The sequence below is a fragment of the Euprymna scolopes genome, chromosome 10 (genome assembly GCF_053919585.1).
Source record: "Euprymna scolopes isolate OS-2025 chromosome 10, ASM5391958v1, whole genome shotgun sequence".
NCBI lineage: Eukaryota > Metazoa > Mollusca > Cephalopoda > Sepiida > Sepiolidae > Euprymna > Euprymna scolopes.
In genome coordinates, this window is record NC_136491.1 from 4,345 (window position 1) to 20,475 (window position 16,131).

A 16,131-nucleotide genomic window follows, 5' to 3' on the forward strand; every position below is an offset into this window, starting at 1 on the left:
ATTAGTACTCACCATATTTACATTTTAGTACTCACCATATTTACATTTTTTTATATTAGTACTCACCATATTTACATTTTTTTATATTAATACTCACCATATTTACATTTTTTTATATTAGTACTCACCATATTTACATTTTTTTATATTAGTACTCACCATATTTACATTTTTTTATATTAGTACTCACCATATTTACATTTTTTTATATTAGTACTCACCATATTTACATTTTTTTATATTAGTACTCACCATATTTACATTTTTTTATATTAGTACTAACCATATTTACATTTTCATATATACATATATTAGTACTCACCATATTTACATTTTTTTATATTAGTACTCACCATATTTACATTTTTTTATATTAGTACTCACCATATTTACATTTTTTTATATTAGTACTCACCATATTTACATTTTTTTATATTAGTACTCAACATATTTACATTTTTTATATTAGTACTCACCATATTTACATTTTTATATATACATATATTAGTACTCACCATATTTACATTTTTTTATATTAGTACTCACCATATTTACATTTTCATATATACATATATTAGTACTCACCATATTTACATTTTTTTATATTAGTACTCACCATATTTACATTTTTTTATATTAGTACTCACCATATTTACATTTTCATATATACATATATTAGTACTCACCATATTTACATTTTTTTATATTAGTACTCACCATATTTACATTTTTTTATATTAGTACTCACCATATTTACATTTTTTTATATTAGTACTCACCATATTTACATTTTTTTATATTAGTACTCACCATATTTACATTTTTTATATTAGTACTCACCATATTTACATTTTCATATATACATATATTAGTACTCACCATATTTACATTTTCATATATACATATATTAGTACTCACCATATTTACATTTTCATATATACATATATTAGTACTCACCATATTTACATTTTTTTATATTAGTACTCACCATATTTACATTTTTTTATATTAGTACTCACCATATTTACATTTTTTTATATTAGTACTCACCATATTTACATTTTTTTATATTAGTACTCACCATATTTACATTTTTTTATATTAGTACTCACCATATTTACATTTTCATATATTAGTACTCACCATATTTACATTTTTTTATATTAGTACTCACCATATTTACATTTTTTTATATTAGTACTCACCATATTTACATTTTTTTATATTAGTACTCACCATATTTACATTTTTTTATATTAGTACTCACCATATTTACATTTTTTTATATTAGTACTCACCATATTTACATTTTTTTATATTAGTACTAACCATATTTACATTTTCATATATACATATATTAGTACTCACCATATTTACATTTTTTTATATTAGTACTCACCATATTTACATTTTTTTTATATTAGTACTCACCATATTTACATTGTTTTATATTAGTACTCACCATATTTACATTTTTTTATATTAGTACTCACCATATTTACATTTTTTATATTAGTACTCACCATATTTACATTTTCATATATTAGTACTCACCATATTTACATTTTTTTATATTAGTACTCACCATATTTACATTTTTTTATATTAGTACTCACCATATTTACATTTTTTTATATTAGTACTCACCATATTTACATTTTCATATATTAGTACTCACCATATTTACATTTTTTTATATTAGTACTCACCATATTTACATTTTTTTATATTAGTACTCACCATATTTACATTTTTTTATATTAGTACTCACCATATTTACATTTTTTTATATTAGTACTCACCATATTTACATTTTTTTATATTAGTACTAACCATATTTACATTTTCATATATACATATATTAGTACTCACCATATTTACATTTTTTTATATTAGTACTAACCATATTTACATTTTCATATATACATATATTAGTACTCACCATATTTACATTTTTTTATATTAGTACTCACCATATTTACATTTTTTTTATATTAGTACTCACCATATTTACATTTTTTTATATTAGTACTCACCATATTTACATTTTTTTATATTAGTACACCATATTTACATTTTTTTATATTAGTACTAACCATATTTACATTTTCATATATACATATATTAGTACTCACCATATTTACATTTTTTTATATTAGTACTAACCATATTTACATTTTCATATATACATATATTAGTACTCACCATATTTACATTTTTTTATATTAGTACTCACCATATTTACATTTTCATATATACATATATTAGTACTCACCATATTTACATTTTTTTATATTAGTACTAACCATATTTACATTTTCATATATACATATATTAGTACTCACCATATTTACATTTTTTTATATTAGTACTCACCATATTTACATTTTTTTATATTAGTACTCACCATATTTACATTTTTTTATATTAGTACTCACCATATTTACATTTTCATATATACATATATTAGTACTCACCATATTTACATTTTTTTATATTAGTACTCACCATATTTACATTTGTTTATATTAGTACTCACCATATTTACATTTTTTTATATTAGTACTCACCATATTTACATTTTCATATATACATATATTAGTACTCACCATATTTACATTTTCATATATACATATATTAGTACTCACCATATTTACATTTTCATATATACATATATTAGTACTCACCATATTTACATTTTTTTATATTAGTACTCACCATATTTACATTTTTTTATATTAGTACTCACCATATTTACATTTTTTATATTAGTACTCACCATATTTACATTTTTTTATATTAGTACTCACCATATTTACATTTTTTTATATTAGTACTCACCATATTTACATTTTTTTATATTAGTACTCACCATATTTACATTTTTTTATATTAGTACTAACCATATTTACATTTTCATATATACATATATTAGTACTCACCATATTTACATTTTTTTATATTAGTACTCACCATATTTACATTTTTTTTATATTAGTACTCACCATATTTACATTGTTTTATATTAGTACTCACCATATTTACATTTTTTTATATTAGTACTAACCATATTTACATTTTCATATATACATATATTAGTACTCACCATATTTACATTTTTTTATATTAGTACTCACCATATTTACATTTTTTTTATATTAGTACTCACCATATTTACATTTTTTTATATTAGTACTCACCATATTTACATTTTTTTATATTAGTACTCACCATATTTACATTTTTTTATATTAGTACTAACCATATTTACATTTTTTATATTAGTACTCACCATATTTACATTTTTTTATATTAGTACTCACCATATTTACATTTTTTTATATTAGTACTCACCATATTTACATTTTTTATATTAGTACTCACCATATTTACATTTTCATATATTAGTACTCACCATATTTACATTTTTTTATATTAGTACTCACCATATTTACATTTTTTATATTAGTACTCACCATATTTACATTTTCATATATTAGTACTCACCATATTTACATTTTTTTATATTAGTACTCACCATATTTACATTTTTTTATATTAGTACTCACCATATTTACATTTTTTTATATTAGTACTCACCATATTGACATTTTTTTATATTAGTACTCACCATATTTACATTTTTTTATATTAGTACTCACCATATTTACATTTTTTTATATTAGTACTCACCATATTTACATTTTTTTATATTAGTACTAACCATATTTACATTTTCATATATACATATATTAGCACTCACCATATTTACATTTTTTTATATTAGTACTCACCATATTTACATTTTTTTTATATTAGTACTCACCATATTTACATTTTTTTATATTAGTACTCACCATATTTACATTTTTTTATATTAGTACTCACCATATTTACATTTTTTTATATTAGTACTAACCATATTTACATTTTCATATATACATATATTAGTACTCACCATATTTACATTTTTTTATATTAGTACTCACCATATTTACATTTTTTTTATATTAGTACTCACCATATTTACATTTTTTTATATTAGTACTCACCATATTTACATTTTCATATATTAGTACTCACCATATTTACATTTTTTTATATTAGTACTCACCATATTTACATTTTTTTATATTAGTACTCACCATATTTACATTTTCATATATACATATATTAGTACTCACCATATTTACATTTTTTTATATTAGTACTAACCATATTTACATTTTCATATATACATATATTAGTACTCACCATATTTACATTTTTTTATATTAGTACTAACCATATTTACATTTTCATATATACATATATTAGTACTCACCATATTTACATTTTTTTATATTAGTACTCACCATATTTACATTTTTTTTATATTAGTACTCACCATATTTACATTTTTTTATATTAGTACTCACCATATTTACATTTTTTTATATTAGTACACCATATTTACATTTTTTTATATTAGTACTAACCATATTTACATTTTCATATATACATATATTAGTACTCACCATATTTACATTTTTTTATATTAGTACTAACCATATTTACATTTTCATATATACATATATTAGTACTCACCATATTTACATTTTTTTATATTAGTACTCACCATATTTACATTTTTTTTATATTAGTACTCACCATATTTACATTTTTTTATATTAGTACTCACCATATTTACATTTTCATATATTAGTACTCACCATATTTACATTTTTTTATATTAGTACTCACCATATTTACATTTTTTTATATTAGTACTCACCATATTTACATTTTCATATATACATATATTAGTACTCACCATATTTACATTTTTTTATATTAGTACTAACCATATTTACATTTTCATATATACATATATTAGTACTCACCATATTTACATTTTTTTATATTAGTACTAACCATATTTACATTTTCATATATACATATATTAGTACTCACCATATTTACATTTTTTTATATTAGTACTCACCATATTTACATTTTTTTTATATTAGTACTCACCATATTTACATTTTTTTATATTAGTACTCACCATATTTACATTTTTTTATATTAGTACACCATATTTACATTTTTTTATATTAGTACTAACCATATTTACATTTTCATATATACATATATTAGTACTCACCATATTTACATTTTTTTATATTAGTACTCACCATATTTACATTTTCATATATACATATATTAGTACTCACCATATTTACATTTTTTTATATTAGTACTAACCATATTTACATTTTCATATATACATATATTAGTACTCACCATATTTACATTTTTTTATATTAGTACTCACCATATTTACATTTTTTTATATTAGTACTCACCATATTTACATTTTTTTATATTAGTACTCACCATATTTACATTTTCATATATACATATATTAGTACTCACCATATTTACATTTTTTTATATTAGTACTCACCATATTTACATTTGTTTATATTAGTACTCACCATATTTACATTTTTTTATATTAGTACTCACCATATTTACATTTTCATATATACATATATTAGTACTCACCATATTTACATTTTCATATATACATATATTAGTACTCACCATATTTACATTTTCATATATACATATATTAGTACTCACCATATTTACATTTTTTTATATTAGTACTCACCATATTTACATTTTTTTATATTAGTACTCACCATATTTACATTTTTTATATTAGTACTCACCATATTTACATTTTTTTATATTAGTACTCACCATATTTACATTTTTTTATATTAGTACTCACCATATTTACATTTTTTTATATTAGTACTCACCATATTTACATTTTTTTATATTAGTACTAACCATATTTACATTTTCATATATACATATATTAGTACTCACCATATTTACATTTTTTTATATTAGTACTCACCATATTTACATTTTTTTTATATTAGTACTCACCATATTTACATTGTTTTATATTAGTACTCACCATATTTACATTTTTTTATATTAGTACTAACCATATTTACATTTTCATATATACATATATTAGTACTCACCATATTTACATTTTTTTATATTAGTACTCACCATATTTACATTTTTTTTATATTAGTACTCACCATATTTACATTTTTTTATATTAGTACTCACCATATTTACATTTTTTTATATTAGTACTCACCATATTTACATTTTTTTATATTAGTACTAACCATATTTACATTTTTTATATTAGTACTCACCATATTTACATTTTTTTATATTAGTACTCACCATATTTACATTTTTTTATATTAGTACTCACCATATTTACATTTTTTATATTAGTACTCACCATATTTACATTTTCATATATTAGTACTCACCATATTTACATTTTTTTATATTAGTACTCACCATATTTACATTTTTTTATATTAGTACTCACCATATTTACATTTTTTTATATTAGTACTCACCATATTTACATTTTCATATATTAGTACTCACCATATTTACATTTTTTTATATTAGTACTCACCATATTTACATTTTTTTATATTAGTACTCACCATATTTACATTTTTTATATTAGTACTCACCATATTTACATTTTCATATATTAGTACTCACCATATTTACATTTTTTTATATTAGTACTCACCATATTTACATTTTTTTATATTAGTACTCACCATATTTACATTTTTTTATATTAGTACTCACCATATTGACATTTTTTTATATTAGTACTCACCATATTTACATTTTTTTATATTAGTACTCACCATATTTACATTTTTTTATATTAGTACTCACCATATTTACATTTTTTTATATTAGTACTAACCATATTTACATTTTAATATATACATATATTAGTACTCACCATATTTACATTTTTTTATATTAGTACTCACCATATTTACATTTTTTTTATATTAGTACTCACCATATTTACATTTTTTTATATTAGTACTCACCATATTTACATTTTTTTATATTAGTACTCACCATATTTACATTTTTTTATATTAGTACTAACCATATTTACATTTTCATATATACATATATTAGTACTCACCATATTTACATTTTTTTATATTAGTACTCACCATATTTACATTTTTTTTATATTAGTACTCACCATATTTACATTTTTTTATATTAGTACTCACCATATTTACATTTTCATATATTAGTACTCACCATATTTACATTTTTTTATATTAGTACTCACCATATTTACATTTTTTTATATTAGTACTCACCATATTTACATTTTTTTATATTAGTACTCACCATATTTACATTTTTTTATATTAGTACTCACCATATTTACATTTTTTTATATTAGTACTCACCATATTTACATTTTTTTATATTAGTACTAACCATATTTACATTTTCATATATACATATATTAGTACTCACCATATTTACATTTTTTTATATTAGTACTCACCATATTTACATTTTTTTTATATTAGTACTCACCATATTTACATTTTTTTATATTAGTACTCACCATATTTACATTTTTTTATATTAGTACTCACCATATTTACATTTTTTTATATTAGTACTAACCATATTTACATTTTCATATATACATATATTAGTACTCACCATATTTACATTTTTTTATATTAGTACTAACCATATTTACATTTTCATATATACATATATTAGTACTCACCATATTTACATTTTTTTATATTAGTACTCACCATATTTACATTTTCATATATACATATATTAGTACTCACCATATTTACATTTTTTTATATTAGTACTCACCATATTTACTATTTACATTTTCATATATACATATATTAGTACTCACCATATTTACATTTTTTTATATTAGTACTCACCATATTTACATTTTTTTATATTAGTACTCACCATATTTACATTTTTTTATATTAGTACTCACCATATTTACATTTTTTTATATTAGTACTCACCATATTTACATTTTTTTATATTAGTACTCACCATATTTACATTTTTTTATATTAGTACTCACCATATTTACATTTTTTATATTAGTACTCACCATATTTACATTTTCATATATACATATATTAGTACTCACCATATTTACATTTTCATATATACATATATTAGTACTCACCATATTTACATTTTCATATATACATATATTAGTACTCACCATATTTACATTTGTTTATATTAGTACTCACCATATTTACATTTTTTTATATTAGTACTCACCATATTTACATTTTCATATATACATATATTAGTACTCACCATATTTACATTTTCATATATACATATATTAGTACTCACCATATTTACATTTTCATATATACATATATTAGTACTCACCATATTTACATTTGTTTATATTAGTACTCACCATATTTACATTTTTTTATATTAGTACTCACCATATTTACATTTTTTATATTAGAACTCACCATATTTACATTTTCATATATACATATATTAGTACTCACCATATTTACATTTTTTTATATTAGTACTCACCATATTTACATTTTTTTATATTAGTACTCACCATATTTACATTTTTTTATATTAGTACTCACCATATTTACATTTTTTTATATTAGTACTCACCATATTTACATTTTTTTATATTAGTACTAACCATATTTACATTTTCATATATACATATATTAGTACTCACCATATTTACATTTTTTTATATTAGTACTCACCATATTTACATTTTTTTATATTAGTACTCACCATATTTACATTTTTTTATATTAGTACTCACCATATTTACATTTTTTTATATTAGTACTAACCATATTTACATTTTCATATATACATATATTAGTACTCACCATATTTACATTTTTTTATATTAGTACTCACCATATTTACATTTTTTTATATTAGTACTCACCATATTTACATTTTCATATATACATATATTAGTACTCACCATATTTACATTTTTTGATATCAGTACTCACCATATTTACAATTTTTTTATATTAGTACTCACCATATTTACATTTTTTTATATTAGTACTCACCATATTTACATTTTTTTATATTAGTACTCACCATATTTACATTTTTTATATTAGTACTCACCATATTTACATTTTTTTATATTAGTACTCACCATATTTACATTTTTTTATATTAGTACTCACCATATTTACATTTTTTTATATTAGTACTCACCATATTTACATTTTTTTATATTAGTACTCACCATATTTACATTTTTTTATATTAGTACTCACCATATTTACATTTTCATATATACATATATTAGTACTCACCATATTTACATTTTCATATATACATATATTAGTACTCACCATATTTACATTTTCATATATACATATATTAGTACTCACCATATTTACATTTTCATATATACATATATTAGTACTCACCATATTTACATTTTTTTATATTAGTACTCACCATATTTACATTTTTTTATATTAGTACTCACCATATTTACATTTTTTTATATTAGTACTAACCATATTTACATTTTCATATATACATATATTAGTACTCACCATATTTACATTTTTTTATATTAGTACTCACCATATTTACATTTTTTTATATTAGTACTCACCATATTTACATTTTCATATATACATATATTAGTACTCACCATATTTACATTTTTTTATATCAGTACTCACCATATTTACAATTTTTTTATATTAGTACTCACCATATTTACATTTTTTTATATTAGTACTCACCATATTTACATTTTTTTATATTAGTACTCACCATATTTACATTTTTTTATATTAGTACTCACCATATTTACATTTTTTTATATTAGTACTCACCATATTTACATTTTCATATATACATATATTAGTACTCACCATATTTACATTTTCATATATACATATATTAGTACTCACCATATTTACATTTTCATATATACATATATTAGTACTCACCATATTTACATTTTCATATATACATATATTAGTACTCACCATATTTACATTTTTTTATATTAGTACTCACCATATTTACATTTTTTTATATTAGTACTCACCATATTTACATTTTTTTATATTAGTACTCACCATATTTACATTTTTTTATATTAGTACTCACCATATTTACATTTTTTTATATTAGTACTAACCATATTTACATTTTCATATATACATATATTAGTACTCACCATATTTACATTTTTTTATATTAGTACTCACCATATTTACATTTTTTTATATTAGTACTCACCATGTTTACATTTTCATATATACATATATTAGTACTCACCATATTTACATTTTTTTATATCAGTACTCACCATATTTACAATTTTTTATATTAGTACTCACCATATTTACATTTTTTTATATTAGTACTCACCATATTTACATTTTTTTATATTAGTACTCACCATATTTACATTTTTTATATTAGTACTCACCATATTTACATTTTTTTATATTAGTACTCACCATATTTACATTTTTTTATATTAGTACTCACCATATTGACATTTTTTTATATTAGTACTCACCATATTTACATTTTTTTATATTAGTACTCACCATATTTACATTTTTTTATATTAGTACTCACCATATTTACATTTTCATATATACATATATTAGTACTCACCATATTTACATTTTCATATATACATATATTAGTACTCACCATATTTACATTTTTTTATATTAGTACTCACCATATTTACATTTTCATATATACATATATTAGTACTCACCATATTTACATTTTTTTATATTAGTACTCACCATATTTACATTTTCATATATACATATATTAGTACTCACCATATTTACATTTTTTTATATTAGTACTCACCATATTTACATTTTCATATATACATATATAAATTTAAAACAGTATTGTGAAAATGAAATTTATATCAAGGTTTTGACATTAATCCCACAACCTTATTTCCGCCTGTATCAGAAAACACACTATGCGACCTACAAAAATCTGTGCATGATGTTGCCAAGCTAATCAAAAATCTTGATTCCAGTAAAGCAACTGGCCCTGAAAGCATTCCAACTATAGTGCTGAAAAAGTTTCAACCAGAACTAGCTCCTATACTTACAAAGCTGTTTAGCCTTGTCTTAGGGACAATTGTGCATCATGAGTAAGTTGCTGGAATCTGTGTTAAATAGAGAAGTAGTCCACCACCTCAGCAAAAATAATCTTCTTAGTGGGATGCAATATGGTTCCCGTTCTGTTAGATCTAATGCAGATTTGCTGATGGTTATATCTCATAGGATTAGTGAATCTCTTGACAGAGGTTTCCTTTCTAGGGCAATTGCTCTTGATATATCAAAGGCCTCTAATAGGGTATGACATAAAAGTCTACTTTATAAGATATCCAGCTATGGTATAGGTGGAAATGTTTTCTCAATTATTAAATCATTTCTGTCAGATAGATTCATAAGAGTAGTAGTTGATAGGCAGAAATCAGAAGTTCACAGTATTAATGCTGGAGTCCCTCAGGGGTCCATCCTGGGCCCAACTCTCTTTCTGATCTACATCAATGATCTTCCAAATAACATCCTAAGATCATTCGTTGACATTTATGCTGACAACACCACAATCTATGGCAACACATCAAAGGCCGTAAATGACCAAGTTCTCTCTGACTCTCTCTCCTCTTATCTTGAGCACGTGGTACAATGGGGAAAGCAGTGGCTGATTACTTTTAATGCATCTAAAACCAAGCTTCTATCTTACATCATCACCGCTCTGATCCTCATCTGGCATCAATTGAAATGAATGGTTCTCGTCTTAGGGAGGTTGCATGGTTTGATAAGCTTCTGGGCTTGACCTTTACTCCTGATCTGAAATGGAACACGTACATCAAGGCCGCTGGAAAAATGGTAGGATCCTTCTACTGCTCCAGTAGATATCTCACTCCTGATGCAATTCTCTACCTATATAAGAGCAAGGTACCTTGCTTTTATATAGGTGGAGAATTGCAGCAGAAGCAGCTATCCTGCCTTGACAGAGTTCAAAATAGACTTTGTAGCTTAGTGGGGGATGCCTTTTTCTCTTCCCTTCAACCTCTTTCTCACATAAGAGATGTTGCGAGCCTGTCTCTGCTTTATTGTTATTTTCATGGCAAGTGCACGTCTGAGCTTCAATCTATGGTTCCCCCTTTTCAAACTTTTACGGAAAACACTCGTCTAGCCACTATCAATAATTTCCCACATTCTTTATCTGTGCCTGAACCTAAACATAGATTCCATAAACAAACCTTCTTTCTTAAAACTGCACGCATGTGGTACTCTGTTCTGTTTGCCTGCTTTCCAGCTGATACAATTTGATTGTCTTCAAGTCCAACATAAACAAGTTCTTGATGAACCGTTCCCCAAAGTAATCCAATTTACAAAATTTCCACTACTTATCTATACTCATTAACCCTTATCCTCGAGTGGCTTCCCTTGACTCCTTTGTAAGAAAAAAAAAAGAAAAAAACTTCCATTTTTTTGTTATTAAAATCATGTCCTTGACTGCAGTCTATTTTTTACCTTGTTTAATAGAGAAAACATTGACCATTATCATGTATTTTTTACAAGTTTTTTCTTTAGTTATTTCACTTGATTTTAGTCTATTTTTACCCTGTTTAATAGTAAAATCATGGAGCATTATTATGTATTTTTCAGTTTAACCAAGTTATTTTCCTTGATTTTAGTCTTGTTTAATACTGAGCATTTTTATGAAGTTTTTATTTGTTTTTTCTAGTTATTTTACTTTTAATTTACTTTAACCTTGTTTAATAGAAAGAATATTGAGCATTATTTTGAGTTTTATATTAGTTTTATCAAGGTACTTCCCTTGATTTTAGTTTATATTTGACTTGTTTAATAGAGAAAACATTGAGCTTTATTATGTATTTTTTATTAGTTTCATCTAGTTATTTCTTTTGAATCTTATCTATCTTTATTTTATGAAATAGAGAAAACATGAAGTATTATTATGAAATTTTTTATTAGTTTCATCTAATTTCCCTTGATTTTAGTCTATTTTTATCTAGTTTAATAGAGAAAACATTGAGAATTATGAAATTTTTATTGTATTTGTTCCCTTGATTCTAGTCTATTTTTACCTTGTTTTATAGTGTTAGATATTAGCAGAGTTAAAAGTGTTAATTAGCTATTGTTTATCTATCTATCTATCTATCTATCTAGTGATAAGTGGACAACAACAGTGATCTGGCTAAAATAGTTTATATTAAGAATTATTTATTGTTTAGAGAAATAAATTTTCACTGAAATATTTACAGAAATTAGCTTAATAAACTATAAACAAAATATAACTAGATCGACCTTGATGTCACACGTTAGTGAGACGTGTGCTTTTCAGGATGATGTAGTAGAAGTGACAGGTCAAAAAGATTAGAATCTGAATTTTAGTCACCAAGGTGTGCAGACATGCTCCGAATACCATGAAGCAAGACTAGACGACACAAACATGTAGACACATAGCAGACCCCTAGAAAGGCACTGAGACATCCAAAATAAACTTTTTTTTATGAAATAAAAAGTTGTATGTCCTGTGGTTCACAAAAATCAAAAGTCAGGTATATCTCAATCGTTTTATTGCCCAGCAGCAGGAAGACAAGGGACCTCCGGAACAGAAAGATACCAGGCATCTTCTTTTTCTATATTTCCCGAATTTGCCAGAACTGTAAAAGGAGAAATTATTATTTTTGTAACAGGGAAAAGAAAGGTAATGGTTTGTGTATGAGTTTATGAACCAGTTACGAAGATAGACAGGATGGTATATGTACACTGTGTATAATATTTCCCAGTGTTGACTGGAGAGGGACTGTTAATTTAGAAGGATAAATATGAACTAGTTTGTCTAAAGATGGCAGCATTCCTCCGATGCAATGTAGGATTTTATTATTAAAAGTGTCTAAAACGATGTTATAAAGTTACATAAGATGGTAGATAATAGTTTAGACATAATAATTTGTATGTGACATCTATTATTGCAAAGAAAATATTGCACTATATTCTGAATTTTTTTATTAGTTGCATCTAGTTATTCATTTGATTTTAGTTAATTATTACCTGGTTTAATATAAAAAGATTGAGCATTATTATGAATTTTTAATTAGTTTGTTTCCAGTTATTTCTCTTAATTTTAGTTTGTTTATACCTTGTTTAATAGAGAAAACATTGAGCATTATTATGAATTTCTTATTAGTTTTTTTTTCAGTTATATCTCTTGATTTAGTCTTTTTTAATTATTTAATAGAAAACATTATTATTATTATTATTATTATTATTATTATTATTATTATTATTATTTTAGTTTCCTCAACTGATATCCCTTGATTTAGTCTTTTTTTAATGATTTAATAAAGAAAACAAAGCGCATTATTTCGAATTTTTTTATTAGTTTCATCTAGAATCTGTCAATTTTTACCTTGTTTAATCTTCTATCTATCTTCTATCTTTCTTCTATCTTCTATCTTTCTTCTATCTTCTATTCTATCTTTCTAAAAGATCACGACATTACATTCAAATGTAATGTCCCCACACTTCAGCACAGGATCTGAGGTGTGCTATAGGCTTATTACCCTTACAGTTCCTTGATATTCGTACATTACTATATTTTTTCCGGTGAGAGTTAACTGCCACAATCGGTTAGAATCAATGGAAGTTGTAAAATCTTTTCTTTCTATTTGATTCATACTCCGCCCATGACCACTTAACACTGCTGCAGATACGTTCACAGGGGAATATAGAGGAACATCGGTTTGAGTTCTTAGTTGTTTAAAAAATATGGATTGGTATTTTTCCGTTGGGTGAAATACGACTTTACATTCCAGTTATTCTGTGGGTTACTTGTGCCATTTTATAAATTTCTTCTTCTTTTTTTCCTCCCTTTATATTTTTTCTCTTTTTGTAGGTGGGTGGGGGGGGGGTTGTGATTCGAAGGATTAATTAAACGAAACGAACTAACATTGGATTCCAGTTTTTACAAGAAACTTTAGCAGTCAGCCACCAGCATTCTTCAAATCTTGCACCAATTAGTCGCTTTAATATTTTATTTATCGCTGACTTCCTATTTTTGAATTAGTTACTTATTCATTATTTATTTCTATACATTGCATTTCTGAGAGTTTCATTAGCACAATTACTACTACGCTATCGATATTGGAATCAGATGACATTAAAATTGGTTAACAGCAGCCAACACTAAAAAAAATAAAAAACGGTGAGTTTTCTGGTTTTATTTATTCATTTGTTTTTCTTTTTCATTGCAACAAAGAAAAATGAATAAATAAAATCTAATAAACATATTTTCATTATACACAGTAAGTTTTATTTTTTTTAATTTTGTTTTTCCATTTAAAAATAAACAAAAAACTTAGATTTAAATAAATATATTTGCATTTTACGCGGTAGCTTTTTGGGTGTTTTTCCTTTTTTTCCTTTGGTATTCTTTCATGTTCATTTTGTTTTTATTCCTTTCAATTTTACGCGTCATATATTTAGTTACTAATTATTAAACACGGGCGGGAGGCATTTATAAATATAAAAGTTAAAATGTGCTTGTGTGTGGGTATTCCTTCACCGTAAACTCGGTCTCCTCCTGCTACTACGACAATGACGTCATGTTTGATCTAGAAAACATTGACGTTAATTTCAACCATCTGCAGCTGTTTTTAAAGGGTTAATTTTATCTGTTCTCAATTGTGTGTCTCTTTGGTGTAGAGCTAACATGTCAGGCATTTTTTTTTTCCGCCTTAGCCTCAATGCTTCGGATTCGAGCCTGTCTTCCTACGTAAACTTTTTTTCCTCTTTTACACCTTTCTTTTCCTTTTTTCTTTACATTTGTTCACGGTTTTGCTTTGTTTTGGTTTTTATAAGTTTTTATAACATTGTGTTTTTTTTATAATATTAAAACAGGGTCCCCCGTCCTACATACACACCTCCAAACATCCAGGCAATGCTGGGTACCCTTCGCTAGTAGTAAAAATATTGCGTATCATTATGAATTTTTTATTAGATTTTTTCCAGTTATTTCTCTTTATTTAATCTATTTTTACTTGTTTAATAGAAAGACATTGCACATTAATGTCATTTTTTTTAGTTTCATCAAGTCATATTCTTTTTATTAGGAAAACATTCAGCAGTA